Consider the following 15339-nt stretch of genomic DNA (forward strand, 5'->3'; position numbering starts at 1 on the left):
CCACTGCGGTGTTTCTGTTGCTTCTCTGTCTCTCTCACACACAGCTGCAATCAAATCTCTCCCTTGCCTGTGTTTGTTATTAGACCCTGCAGGAAATATCTTGGACCACACGATGCAGCAAATGCCCAGGCTTGCATGTGGGCTAGTCCTTGGGCAGTGGTATTTATTTGGTCTCTTTTTTAGCCTGAATGGAAGGAGGCTATCATGCTCAACAGCTTCAAGAATGCGGTCTGGTTACCTGATGGCCAGCATATTAATCCCCACAGGAGGCAGTGTGGCCTGGTGGGTGGAGCAGTGGACTGGGATTCAGAAGACCTAGAGTCTATTCCCAACTCTGCCACTGACCTGCTGGGTGACCTTGGGAAAATCATTTCACCTTCCCTGTGCCTCAGTTTCCCCATCTGTACAATAGGAATAACGAGACTGACCTCTCCTTTGGAAAGTGCTTTGAGATCCAGTGCTGGAAAGTGTTATCACACAGTGGACTGTGTCTGAACCCAGCTCTGATTGATTCGATATTCCTGGGTCAAATGCTGCCCTTACTGCCACCTGGGTAGCTGCATTGGCTAGTGGAAGTTGCCACCATCTCTTCAGAAGGTGTACAGCAAAAACCAAACAAACCCAACCAAAAAACTGGGCCAGATCCTCAGGTGGTATAAAATCAGGTCTTTCCGTTGGCTGCGATGGATTTACACTGGCTGTGAAGCTGTTTGTAGATGAGCTGTCGAAATATTTCAATGGGATTTATGGCTGAATAAGAAACTCCCACAGTGGCAATTTTCAGAAATTATAACAATAGCACAAGTCTTGTCATCTTCCTTGGGTGTTAACACAGGCTGATGGGGCAAGCACGGAGGGTTCGTAGCTGCCTGGAGCATTTGCTAGAGCTGCTGCTTGCTAATTTGCGCTAGTGGTTGCACAATGGCAGCTCTTCTGCATAGGTGAACAAAGACCAGCACCTGACGCAACTCTCTAGCACGCCACAAGGATCTGAATCCATAACCAGTGTTGATGAACTGCGGCCAAGCCCGGGTGTTCAGAAATCATGGCTCAGGCCTCCCACCTCAAGAGATCTACTTAAGAATCATGAGATTGTAAATAAATAATAATAATAACTATGGGGTTCTTTTATTGGCCTTCTGGGTTTTCCCTGCCTTTAGACTTCACATTCACAAGCCTTTCTCTGCAACCAAGAGAGCTTTTTTTAATGAAAGCTGAGATCCCCACATAATCACAGGACTCCAGGAGCTGGGGCTTAGGAAACTAATCAACTCTCGCAAGCCACATGATGAAATCGTCAGAGCTGGTGTAACGCCGACAGACCCCGGTCATCGGCGGGTGGGATTGAGCTGGGACCGCTGGAGCTCAGTGCAGGAGCCTCTACTGCATGAGCTAAGACTCATTTTCTCTCTCTCTCTCTCTAAGTGGTCTGGGTGCCCCTAGATGGGACAGAACACCACACCCAGGAGGTGTGTGGGTTACATACTTCCCCTAGCTGAGGAAGCACGTCCCAAGCTTCAGAGACTTCCCAGTTTCCCTGTTTCTGTGGGGCTTGAACACTTCGTGATGTCCCGAGGAGTCATGTGCCATGGCAGACCCAGGCTGGGAGCCTCTGGATACGAACTGCTGGCTGGGACCACAGAAACTGGCATGTGGGCACAAGGCAGGGCTCCCCCCCTCATCCCGCTGCCTGGTGCCCCATTCAGCAGTAGGAACCCCCATGCCGCACCGAGCCTGAAGTCCATGCCACAGGCATGAACCCGAGGTGCTCTGAGCCCTGCAGAACAGGTTGGCCAGGACCCAAGAGTAAGTGGCATTAATTAGTACTGTTATTTAGTTGTATGGCAGCAGAGCCTGGCAGCTCCAGACCTGGCCCAGGGCCCCCTGGCGCTAGGGGCTGTCCAAACACAGAACCAAGAGACAGCCCCTGCCCCGAAGAGCTGCCAATCTGAGACAAACAGGAGAGCATAAGGAAACAATGAGACAGGCATGCGAGGCAGCAGGTTCCTACCTAGCAACAGGCAGGCACTAAGCTGAGCCTAATCCAATTTGTGACACTAGTGACCTTCCCCCATCTTGCTCAGCGCTGCAAGGAAATACCTGCCCAGCCTCTCAGAGGTATCCTTTTATCCTCTGTCTCAGGCGGCCAGGAAAATGCAGAGCAAGCAGGAGCAATTACAGGATGCAGCAGTGTGGTACACCCTGTGGCCAGCAATCCCTCATGCTTCAGCCCTCAGTGGGAGAGGTGGGAGGGGCGGGAATTTCTACTAGAAAAGCAGATCCCTGTGCACAGTGGATGGACTTGAGGATATGGTTGGCCTTGGGGTGCTCCCTGGCAGGACAAGGCTGGGCATATGGGCAGAGAATGCACTGGGCCCCTGGGTAGAGAATGGGCTTTCCATAGGACATTTTGAAATGTGTTTTCGTTCTGAATCCGAACAAAAAATCAGACTTTCTTGCAGAACCGAAATTCCACAAACTTTCCATTTGGAACCCTCAAAAACATTTCATTTCAATAATATCCAAACAATATAATGTAATATGGAGAGGGCATGGGGCTGGGACTCAGGGGACCAGGATTCTGGGCCCAACTCTGCCATTGTGTTGTTCTGTGCCTCAGTTTTCCCATCTGTAAAATGGGGATAATGATACCCACCTCCTTCATAAAGCACTGTGAAATCTACTGATGGAAAGTGCTAGATAGGAGCTGGGTATTAGTAATATTATTGTAAAATATATAGCTACGTGTAATATATTAAATTTTGATACAAATAAATCAAAGTCAAAATGAGAAAGTCAAAAGGTTTTTATCTAATCAAAGTGAGAAATTTGAAACAAATCATTTTGACTTTTCCCTCTCAAAAACTTTGTTGGGTTTGACATGTTCCTGCAAAATGTTTTGATTCTGATGCAACAGCATTTGCCGATGGAAAACCGCTTCAACAGGATGGGGTGAACAGATTTCACCTACCCCACAGCGGTGCCCCCCCCACCCAAGAGCAGTGCTCCCCCTACATGGGACAGTCAAGCTCTCACATGTCAAAGCACGAGCCCGGTAGCTATTTCGTTCTCAGATTTGCTGCAGATTGTCCCAGATGAGAGACGTACACGCTGCCCACTCTCTCGCACAGTGACTTGACTTTGGTTCTTTCTTGAGATTTCTTCTCTTCCAGTAGCACGGGGCTCAGGGACTATTGCCTTGGTTGTCTGCCAGCCGCAAGCATGGCGCTCAGCCAGACGCCAGTCTGCAGCCCACGTTGCTTAGCAACCAGCCAGCTAATTGTACGCCTCAACCTGCCGCTCGCCAGCCGCAGTGCAGTCCTGAAGAATTCAAAGACAACGTCTGCCCTTCTTGCCAGCTTTCAGCCGTTTCTTCTCTTGCCCGGGGCTGCTTCCTCCATCCTACCCAGCTGTTCCCTTCCAGCGAAGAGCCACAGTCTAGGGTGACCAGACGTCCCGATTGTATAGGGACAGTCCTGATTTTGCAGGGACTTTGTCTTATATAGGTGCTTATTATCCCCCCACCCCTGCCCTGATTTTTCACACTTGCTGTCTGGTCACCCTACCACAGTCGCACACACCCCCTGCTAAACAGGCGGTGGGCCTACCTCTGAAACTCCCTCCCCCCTGGCTCTAAAGCCAGCCTGAAATCGGTCCCTGCTAGCCAGCCCCCCGAGCAGATTTCCAAGTCCCCTGGGGACCGTCCTTTTGCCCGTGAGTCCCTGCAGGGAGGAGAGCCAGCGCTTATCAGGCAGAGCCAGAGTCTTCTCAGGGCTGTTCTGAGGTGCCAGGAGACACCCCCATCTTTGCCCAACAGTCTCTAGGTCCAGCCCCAGCTGGTGATTACTCAGCTGATCGTGCTGCTTCTACACTCACAGCGACACTGCACAATCGTTCACACGCACACGCGTCCATACACAGTCCTTCACACATAGGCTTTTATTAATGCACAGGCTCTCACGCGTGCTGTGTTACATAGTCATTCACTCACATACATTTGCTCATTCCCACTCCTTTACACACATGGTCACTATTCCATAGTAAGCCTTTCACACACATGCCCCTGACACACTCATTAACTCACTCACACTCATTGGCTATTACACACACCCATTCTTATTCACTCACACTCATTCGTGCACACCTCCCACCACCACTTTTAGGCTGATTCACACTCACCCATTACCCACATTTGCATACTTACCTTCATTCACTACTATTCATTTGTTCACTATTATACATTCTTTCAGACACACCCACTCACTCACTTCCCCCCACCCCATACACACACACATTCATTCCTTGGCTCCATTGTGGCCCAGAAGAGCACAGGTCGGTGCAATGCAAGGGCTGAGGCGGGTTTCACGAGCATGAATGCAGCCGTGCTTTTTGACGTGAGCTACCAGAGAACATTGCCAGGTGGGAACAAACCCCGTGGCTACTGCTGCGTCTTAAAGCCCTGGAGCTGCCAGGAGGATGGAGCCCTTCTCAGCCCCAAATGGGCAGGTTTGTGTGTATAATTCTGGCCTTGTGGCTGGCCGCCTGGCCTGTGTTGTGACAGGGTTCAAAGCTTGGTGAGATCCCCTCCCGTGGCCCATTCGCCTTACCCATGGAGTCCAGGTGAGTACTGCATCCTGGGCGGAGAAGATGGGTGAGGGAATATCTTTTATTGGGCCAACTTCTGTTGGTGCGGGAGACGCACTTTTGAGCCCCCGGGGCAGAAAGGGGAGAGGGAGGGAACCGCAGGCATAGAGGAACGGGAACGGGGTGCAAATGGGTGAGCTGGAGTGGGGGCCACGATGGCAGATACAGATTAGAGTGGGGAGCCCAGGGCTAGCAAAGGGATGATGGGGTGCAGAGGAGAGGGGAAAGAGGGTACAGACTGGAGGGGCAGAGGGAGACAGGGGTTGGAAATGTCCAAAAGGCCCAGCCTAATGGGTGCACAGAGGGTGCTGAGCGCCTATGGAAGTCCAGCTTTGTGGCACGAGGGGAGGCCGACGTGAAGGGCTGGCGGGGAACACAAAGGCGCAGTGAGCACACGCAGAGCGGGAACAGGACTATGCTGTGTTGTCACTCCCAGAGACGGTCACTATTTAGGGGTCACTTTGCCAGCGTCATAGCCTCCCCGGGGGATGTTAGCAGGGTCTGACCAGGTACCTTCACCTCCCGCCTCTATCACTTGAGTTAGAGGAATAACGGCCTGTCATAGGCCCTGCATTGGATCGGACCATAGGGCCCTCTAGGCTGGCACCTGGTCTCGGACAGTGGCCAGAAAACGCCATCTTAGGGAATGATCACGAACAGGTCATTCATTCATTCATCTTCCTAGCCTCAGGCAGCGAGTAACACATGGAGCACCTAGCTCATCTGTAGCACGTTTCATCAGGAGACCTCAAAGTGCTTTACCAGGGAGGTCAGTATCATTACCTGCATTTAACATATGGGGAAACTGAGGCCCAGAAACATGCCCAAAGGCCATGCAGCAGGCCAGAGCTAGGGATAGAAGCCAGGTCTCCTGAGCCCCAGTTCAGTGCGGTCCCCAGTAGGCCACACTGAGTAGTTGGCGTATGTCCCATTGCACAAAGAGCATTCCTTGCCATTTTTTGCCCTAGCTACTGTAAGGGCAGATCTTACTGTTTCTATAGCTAGTGGATCCTACTCCATTTTTTTCCTCAATAACATCCTGTGGCAGTGAGTTCCACAGGCCCTTTTCTCCTGAGTGAATGGAGATTCTCCACTGGCTGGTGGTGCCTGGGGAGCAGGAGACTTTGAGTTCCCTATTATCTCCATGAAGCTCTGGGTGCCCCCCATGTGTGGCACAGAAGCCATGGACCGGGTACAGTCCAGCATCTCTTGCCTGTCTGTCAGGAGCAGGCTCTGGGGGAGGGGGCTCTGCTGGTTTAGCTCTCACTGTGCCAGGAGAGATCATGCCAGTTCCCGCCAACCTGCTGCCCAGCTTTGTTTCGTTATTTGCTCTTCTCCCATTGGGCGGCTGCATCTCCTCTCCCCAGCTTGTTGCCATAGGCTGCCGCTCTCCATGGTAACCGTCTCCATCGCCACGAGTCACTGTGGCCACCCATTCCCAAAGCACCGGGTGGCTTGCACTGGGAAAGGGAGGTGGGGTCTGGCCATCCCAGGCAAACACACACTGATGGGGCAGCAGGACTGAAACACCCACCCGCAACGGAGACACCCGGACAGCCTGAAACACCCGCCTACACACACTGATTGAAACACTACCTGTGGGGAGAAGCACACACACAGAGACAGCCTGAAACACCCACCTGAGGCATACACACACGCATACAGATTGGAAAATCCACCTTTGAAGGAGATGCATACAGAGAGACTGAAACACTGTGTTACAGGACACACCCACAGAGATGGGAACACCCACTGACAGTGTACACACACAGGAACACCCACCTACACGCACACACACCCACCCACGGTACAGCTACCCTTGGGGCAGGCAGTGTCCCCGTGCCAGCTGACTGGAAGTGGCCGTGTAGCCGTGGTGGCTGCCCTGCGTACCTACCAGCATCTTTGGTATTCGCAGTGGCTAGCCCCTCATGCCGCTCCCCCCGCAAGGGCTGCTCTCTCCATTCACCACACAAGCTCCATGAGTGCTAGCCAGGGTGGATGGGACTCCCTGGCTGGAAATCACACCTCCGGCTCCATGCAGATCTGCCCCCAGCCTGGGACACTTTTTAGCACCTGGCCTGGAGCCTGAGCGTGTGTATCTGAGCAGGGCAGCCTGTGGTGCACTGCGGGACTCTGCTCTGCATTAGAGACGGCTGCGTGGACTTTGTTTGTTTCCAGACTCCTTGGGTCTGATCCCCACTGCCTTGCCCCTCGTGGTGGTCACTGCAAAGGACAGCCTGTGCCCGAGGGACTGGCCCCTTTAAGGGGGAGCAGGGCCCAGTGCACCTGCTGCTCGTCACTGCCTTGCAGTAGGGATAAGAGAGAACACCTGGGCCATCTCAAGGGGGGAGGTCAAGAAAGGGGGCAAGTGAGAGCTGCCTGAGAGACACAGAGGGGTAGATGTGAGCTACCCTGTTGGGATCTGGGAAGGCAGGCACAGAAGTGGCAGAGGAGATTGGGACCAGAGAGCTGTTGGTGAGGACTGGCCAGAGCTGGGTGAGTCGAGCTTGTGCAGAGGCCTAAAGTAAGAAGGGAAGGAACCAGCCTGGTTAGGGGAAGCAGCTGAGCCCCATAGAAGAGGCTTGCTGCTGGAGTGGGGATTCCAGGTGCAGAGGTGGGAGTCACAGGCCTGGGGGAATGGGGCACTGCCTGGAGCCCTCTTGTGGGAGACCTGACTTGGGGCTCATGGAGAAATGTGGTGGGTGAGACTAGGAGCTCTCAGGAGGCGCACTGGAAAAGGGTAAAAAGATGGGGCTAGTCTGCAGATGCCCCCTGGTGTGGGGGAGCTGGAAATGGTGCTCTGGGAGAGGGGATGGAAAGCTGCTGGGTACCTGTTGTATTTTGGGGAGGATGTTTTTTATCACAAGGGTTCTGTGGATTGTTTCATGTGAATAACTTCTGCCCAGCAGTGGGACTTTGACGGGATGTTTTGGGCTTGTCTACATGAATGACTAACTTGAAGCCAGCTGGGATCTGAATCTGCTGTATGCTATAGTCCTCTCTGAAACAGGCCTGGAGCCAAGTGCATTAATGAGTTGGCCAGCGAGTCCAGGGCAGACTAGCGTGGGGTCAATTCGCACCCCAGTGCCGCAAACTCATTGTGCAGACAAGTTCTGAGAGCGGCCATGCCCTTTTCTTGTGGGCAAATGAAGGGGAAACTGAGGCAGGGGTATTGGTTGTGCTGCAGGCGGGTGCTTGAGGAGGGGTTGTCTGCCTTGTAACGCTCTGCTGGGGATGCTCAGAGCTGGCAGCTGCTGTGTTGCCTCTGCAAACCTGAGCTTTGCTGGTGATCGGCTTGTGAGTCCGCTCCTCACCTCACCACCGCGTCTTCCTCCCTTGCTGATTCCTCAAGCCTCTCCAGGCCCAAACCTCCCCCGGCAAGTAACAATCCATGAACTCCAGCCCCTGAGCTCCCCAGAGATGTTTCTCTGCAATGCACAGCCCCTAGCGCTGTACAGTTGTAGAAGAGATTAAATTTGTTGCTTTTTTTTGAAGAGTTGGCACATTACAGCTGATTAGCTTAACTGGGGTAAACACACCCCCCTTCCCTTCAATCGCAGCACTGAGCTGGGTTCATGTAAACATACAAGTTTATTAACTAAAGGCTGTAGGGTAAGTGTCCCAGGTGGAAGGAATAAAGATGGAAATAGCTACAAACACACACAAGTAGAAATGTGATTTCTAATGACTCAGACCTGACTTAACAAGCTACAGCCTTGGTACAAGGCAGTTTCCTCCCCAATCTTCCCTTCCTAGCAATAACTGGCTAATGTTTAGACCACACATGCCCCCCACCCTTGAGTCCATGGTGCTAGTTTCCCTTGTCTCCTCAGGTGAAGGATAGCTACAGGGTTTGCTCCCCATCCCTTTATAGTCTAGTGAACCTCTGAAATGTTTTTCTGCAACTCCTTTTCCCCACTGGTGTGGAGGCCAGTTGGCTGGTGTAGACTCCACGTTATCTTCCCCTCTGCTGGTGACTTTTTTTACAATACAAATGACTTCTGCCTGCAACCTTGAGGACAAATGAATAGCCTGGTGGATTTGGCCACACCTGGTCTGAGGTCTTGACAGATTTTCTCCAAAGAAGAGAAGCCAACTGCCCCTGACTTGCCTGGTTAATCACCTTTTAACACTTCAAAGTAATAACTTCACATACACCACTGTCACATACACATCACAGTGACATTAGTGGCCCATGTGCATTTGTTTTCAAAAGATGCCTCACAAGGCATGTTCGGTGCAAATAGCATTGCAGTCGCGTGCAGGGTGTGAATGCCGCAGTGCTGTGGCTCGTGCCCCATTTGATGGCATTTCCGTTCCACTTTGCGTTCTTTGTACAGGTGCAGACAGATGGGTGACTGAGGGGGATGAGGAGATCCCTCAGTGTGTTCGTGTTTAAATATTAGTCAGGGTGACTGTTATAGAAAACATATCCAGTGACTAATGGGAGGCAGTTTGGGTTAGTGGTTAGGGCACTGGACCAGATTTCAGCAGACTTTGGTTATGTTTCCAGCTCTATCACTGAGCTTCAGAGTGACCTCAAGCAAGTCACTGCCACTCTCTGTGCCTCAGTTTCCCCTCCCCTCTTGCTCTCTCTTCTATTTACGCTGTAAGCTCTTGGGAGCTGGGAACAGCTCTTACTGTGTGTTCATATGGCAGTCAGCACAGCAAGGGGCCGCTAGGTCAGAGGTGGGCAAACTACGGCTCATGGGACTGTCCTGCCTTGAGCTCCGGTGAGGGAGGCTAGCCCCCGGCCCCTCCCCACTCTCCCCCCTCCCCACCCCCGCAGCCTCAGCTCGCTGTGCCGCCAGCGCTCTGGGTGGCGGGGCTGCCAGTCCTGCTGCTCTGAGTAGCATGGTAAGGGAGGGGGGAGTTGGATGAGTGGCATGGGTTCTCGGGGAGCAGTCAGGGGACAGGGAGTGGGGGTGTGTGGGTGGCCAGGGAACAGGGGGGTTAGATAGACAGGGTAGTCCTAGGGGGCCTGTCGGGGCAGGGGTGTGGATAAGGGGCGGGGAAGTCAGGGAACAGGGGGAGGAGTTGGATGGGGTTCCAGGGGGTGGTTAGCAGTGGGTGGTCCCGGGAGGGGGTGGTCAGGAACAAGGAGCCAGGGGGTGGGTTGGGGGTTCTGAGGGGAGCAGTCAGGGGGCAGGAAGTGGGAGGGGGTGGATATGGGGTGGGGATCAGGCTGTTTGGGGAGGCACAGCCTTCCCTACCTGGCCCTCCATACAGTTTTGGAACCCCAATATGGCCCTTGGGCCAAAAAGTTTGCCCACCCCTGTGCTAGGTACTACCGTAATACAAGTAAAACAAGGAGTGAGATGACCCAGGTTTGTGTTTAGGCTCCCAGTGGCTAGTCACTCATCTGTGACTATTTAATCCTGTTCAAAGGCCAGTGTCAGTTCTACCATGTCTGTGACCCTTTTGTGGTCACTTTCCGGGATTGTTTGCACTCTTGAACTTCACATGTGCAAGTGTGTGTGAAAAGAGAATTTTCAGCTCAAACCTTTCACCAGGGATGGATTTCTGTCTGCTTGTGGAATCGTATGACCGGCATTTCCCACTGGTTTGTTAGTTGTGTGCTGTTAGCCGTTTGACAAGCGAATAGAACCAACGCTGTCTGATGTGTGTAACTAACCACCGCACGCTGACTGTATGTGGGGAACATCTCAAAGCTGTTTATTTTAGTCCAGGCTGAAAATGATCTCTCTTCTCTCCCCCCACCTCCCATTTAAAAATGCCAATGAACCAAAAAAATCAATGAAGAGTCTTGTGGCACCTTAAAGACTAACAAAATGTATTGGACAAACACCTTTATGATACATTTGTTAGCCTTTAAGGTGCCACAAGACTCCTCATTGATTTTCTGAAACAGACGAACACGGCTACCCCTCTGAAACTCGTCACCAAAAAATCAGTTATTCATTGTTCTGTTCGCAAGACTCCTGGCAAGCGAACGGAGAGCTAGTCTCTGAAAGAAGTCATTGGCCATTTGGAATGTACCCCTTGGCATTTAGGGCACCTAATGTGATCCTCTTAAACCCGGCTTCTTTTTCTTCAGTTCCGCCATTACATGGACCCGAGGCCACAAATTATCTACACGTATTGCCATGCTTAAAATTGCCTTCGACTAAACTAAATACTTGGAACAACTCTAAGCTATCAAAGATCGTATCAATTGAGGGAGGAAAAAAAACTCCAGATTCATCTGGCACAGCAGTTGGAAGGAACTGAGGTGATAGAGGATGTGGTGTCCAGCCCACTTGTCTAGCCCCTCTCTCCGAACGGTCAAGGTCAGCGAGGGGGAAACCATGCATGCTAGCAGACTAGACTTGGAGAAGCTTCTACTGTGAAGCACTGCCAGACAGTGCATTACCCCATGAGTGTGAATATTCAGAGTCCTCTCGAACTGTAGTAAATAATCTTCATTTGTGGCCCTGATTCTGAAAAGCACATGCTTAAATCCACCTGGATTTGGGCTGCACTGAAGCACATGCATAAGTGCCAGCCTGAAATGCTTTCCTGAATTGTGTCCGAAAAAGTAAATTTGCCGGGTTAGCCCAGCTAGTGAAGGGATTTGCGTGTTAGATGAAATGCAAATATGCCAAGCAATCCCCACGATGCACTCCGTAATCTATCTTAAATGATCTTCTATTTGCTCAGTGTTTGTGCATGAAAGAAATTTGGGCTGTTCCAATGATAACTGTAAAGATCTGAACATCCCTGCTCAATCCAGTCCCACTCTGGATCCAGCCCACACTTTACAGATATGTAGACTCCTCAGAGCCCAGGACATGATGTGCTTAGTGGAAATGACTTGCCACAGAGATGGGATCTAATTAGCTCTGTGTGTCAGCCCTAGTCCTATAGGTGGAAACTTTCAAAGCCAGTTCCTCCTCTTTTCCCCCCGCCCACAAACCCAGGGCTGTTGGTGTCTCCACATTAGCACCATGCTTACAGCCCAAGAGGATTGGCCCCGGCTTCTTGATAGAGAACGGCTGTTCCTTGACCACCCAGCTGGGACACTGTTGATCACGGTGTAAACCATTGCCATTACCTGGGGCTATACAGCATGGGCTGTCTTGGAGATCTAGCCCTGGTTCAGCACACTAGTCTAGACCACCTAGCTGGCCCTGTGGCTGGTGCTGTGATCCTTCTCCTCTGCACCCTCCTGTCGTCTTGTTGCAGAAAGGCCATGCTCTCCTGGGATTCCTTCTCTTTGCATATGCTCAGAAATCCAGTTAACCGGGCTGCACTGGTTGTGGGCTCCATCCGTACTGCTGGAACTGCTGCTGGTCAAATTCATTTAGGGAGTCTCTGTCCCTCCAGGGGCTGAGCCCCTCCTGCCAGGTGCTGGGCAGCCTGTGGCCAGAGGGTTCTGAGGGTGCCCAGAAGCTCCCAGGAGGGTCCCCCGCTGCGATAAAGCCCTTTCCTTTGTGCTTGTACAGTCAGCGCAGTGTTGCCGAGGTTCCCCACGGTTGGTGTTTTCTCTTAAAGCCCCAGCTCCTGCAGCTTGGCAAAAGGCAACCATTTCTAGCCTTCCCGGTTGCAGAGACAAATGTGACCAGGGTGCACCCTGAAGGCTTGGAAACCAGGAGGCAAATGAAAGGGTTGCCTGCGATAGGAGATGCTGGACGTGATGGCACCAAATATTTTCTTTGGCTTGGAGTTTTGTTTGGTTTTTAAATCGCATGATTTTGGGGGCCTGACTCATGGCTTCTGAACACTTGGGTCTGGCAAGGCTGGTGGCCCCAAGGGTCTGTCTACAGGGCGATTAAAACCGGCACATCTGGCCTGGGTCAGCTGACTCAGCCATGTTCAGCACTGGCTTGGCATCTCACCGAGAGCGCACAGCTCTCCCCAGCACACGACGCCTTCTGCACACACGCTCGTCGCTAGGCCGGTCGGGGCGGGGGGATGCAGATCCCTCGCTTCCCTTCGCCTCTCTGCCTGAAAGCCTGGGGAGACCAGATTCCTCTCTTTGCCGTGTGCCGGAAAGCCACAGCACCAGGCTCTGGTAGCAAATCCCAGGGGGGCAGGCCTCTTCCATTGACAACTGGGGCCTGTAGCTCGAGCTGATCTGCGTGGAGGGGCGAGGTGGCTGGCAGTCAGGGTTCACCCTGTGGGTTAATGGCAATCGGTTGCTGCTGCTTGTGAACACGGGAGGCCTGAGGGGCTCTGGTCTGATGAACAGCAGGGTGGGGAGAGCAAAGCCAAACCCGCTGCATCGCCCAGCCCTGTCTGAATTCCACGCATTCCCCATCCCTTGCACAGCCCTCCATATAAGGAGGGATCCCTCCAGGGCTGCGCTCTTCTCCTTGGGAGGCCGGGCGCCTGGGATCTGCAGCAGCCCTAGTCTCGCCTAGACCCCGCTGCCGGCCCAGGGGCTGGATTCCAAGTGGCCTGCGGGGGCTGGCTGGGATGGGGAAGCACCAGAGGCCTCCGTATCCTGCTGACACGGGTGGGAGAAAACCCGCAGGCACCGGCGGCTTCTCTGTGTGTAAATGGCCAGAGCAGGTCATGTCCTGTGATTCCCAGAAACTGCTGCCTCCGAGCGCTAGGCTGGTGGGGCTGGCCCTGTGTTTCATACAGGATGGCGATTGCTGTAATGAGCCGGATCGGAGCCCAATGCCCCCAGGTCCAGGTCTGATTTCACGGGTCTATGGCTGAGCCAAACCCTCAGCTTGAATAATTCTCCCCCCCCCCCCCCCACGCCCCATGCAGTGTGTGAGTATTCCAGGCCTGGGTGAGTTCTGATCTCCCTTTGGTGGCTGGGTCCTATCTCTAGAAGCCTCAGATCTGGCTGTCCCGAAGTTTGGACGGGTCCTGAATTTGAACCCAGACTTGTACTACAGTTTCATAAATGGGGGGGCCCCCATTTATAGCTGGGAGACAAAGATTGGGCCATTGGTTAAGGCACCAGGCTGGGGCTTGGGAGACCAGAGTTCAGTTCTCTCCTCTGCTACAGTTTCTTTCTGTGACCTTGGGCAAGTTGCTTAGTCTCTCCATGCCTTGGTTTCCCTGGTCTGCAGCTTGGGTACAATGTTACTACCCTCTGTCCTGGGGGTGGGGCCTCTGAGTAAATTAATGATATGTGAGGTGCTGTGTAAGAACCCAGTGTAATCAGAACACCCCTGAGCTCTGCAGTGTTTGGAATCTCACTCTGTGCTTTCCAGCTGGCTCCTCTCCCCGTGCCAGCTTGCAGCTAAACCCCCAGCACCTCCAAACTTCAGGTGATTCAAAAACCCATCAGGAATTGTGCAGTTCAGCCCCATTCTTGTTCCCAGCACCTGGAGTCCTATTTGGGCAAGAACACTCTGCTCAGCTTCTCCGGGTCACCAGCAGTTCATAGAATATCAGGGTCGGAAGGGACCTCAGGAGGTCATCTAGTCTAACCTCCTGCTCAAAGCGGGACCAATCCCCAATTTTTGCCCCAGATCCCTAAATGCTTGGCAAAAGGCAACCATTTCTAGCCTTCCTGGTTGCAATTCCTCAAGGATTGAACTCACAACCCTGGGTTTAGCAGGCCAATGCTCAAAGCACTGAGCTATCCCTCCCCCCATTTCCTCCTGAAATCTGATTATGAAAGGTCCCCCACATTACAGCCAGAAGGCAGAGGTTCCTTCCTGTCCCAGCCATGCTGGCTTGTCCCTGAGAGTGTTTATGAAGCTCGCTCTGCACTCACTTAGCTAGTGCTGAATGGGGCTGGATTTGCAGCCCTAAGGAATGGAGACTTCCGTTTGGCCAGAGAACAAGCAGAACCTGGGCAGCCCCAGTGCAAACTCTCCAAACGGCCCCACTGCCCTCCCCAGCCCCTCAAAGGGAGGGAGGAGTCCAGTGCTGGGTTAGTTGGGGCCGTTCTAGGACACTGGTGCACTAGGATCTGGACTGACACCCACCAACTTGAGTTCCTGGAGGCCTCTGGGTTCCTGCCAGGCCTTGTGATGTGTAGGTTTCTACCATGGTGGGCATCTTGGCCCGGGGACAACCCAAAAGCCCCTCCTTGAGCATAAATGGCCTCTGGGCCTCCCTGCCCTGGAGAGTGCATGAGGTGGCTATTGCCTTGAATCAGCCCCCTAGATCTGTACCCTAAGGAGGCTCAGATCCAGACCTGCCTCTGGTCTCTGCTGCTTCAGAGGGGAGAGGTCTCCTGCCATGCCTCTTGGACTCTCCTCTGTATGCTTATGTGACAGCTGCCATCTTGGTCAACATCAGGGTTTGAACCAGGGACTGCCAGAGCAGGAGCCACTAGGGTACACACTGAAGGGGCAGGCTCGGTAGCTGGCTCTGTCGGTCAGGGGTGTGAAGTCCCTGCCCCAGTGTAGAAGCAGCTATGCTGACAGAAGGGTGCACCTGTCGGCTTAGCTAATGCAATCCAGGGAGATGGTGGTATTGTACCAGCAGAACAACTCCTCCTGCTGGTATAAGGTAGGAAGCTATCATGGCAAAGCCTGTGTTTTGTAGGCTAGCCCTTCTCTGGGGGACTTGCTGGTGGGCAGATCAGATGAAAGGAACTGGGCCTGACTTGCTGGGAAAAGCATAGGTGTACTCGTTCTGGCTAATGATTCTATTTGTCAGTTCCCGCTCGGCACTCACCGGCGATTGATGGGAGCAGAAGAGCCCAGTTGCCTTTGGGAAGGTTGGTATGATTGGCAAGTCTGAGAGCTTGGAAGTGTGCAAACTTCCAAAGGTTATTGT

At 52.9% G+C, this 15339-nt stretch overlaps 1 long non-coding RNA gene across 1 annotated transcript; it reads left to right on the forward strand.

Moving 5' to 3' along the window:
* The first annotated feature begins 6979 nt into the window (after positions 1–6979).
* Positions 6980–10825, forward strand: LOC119844443. The gene is made up of 2 exons (XR_006276235.1): positions 6980–7140; positions 10703–10825. It is a non-coding gene; the product is annotated as an uncharacterized LOC119844443 (long non-coding RNA).
* Positions 10826–15339: the final 4514 nt, after the last annotated feature.

The sequence above is a fragment of the Dermochelys coriacea genome, chromosome 17 (genome assembly GCF_009764565.3).
Source record: "Dermochelys coriacea isolate rDerCor1 chromosome 17, rDerCor1.pri.v4, whole genome shotgun sequence".
NCBI lineage: Eukaryota > Metazoa > Chordata > Testudines > Dermochelyidae > Dermochelys > Dermochelys coriacea.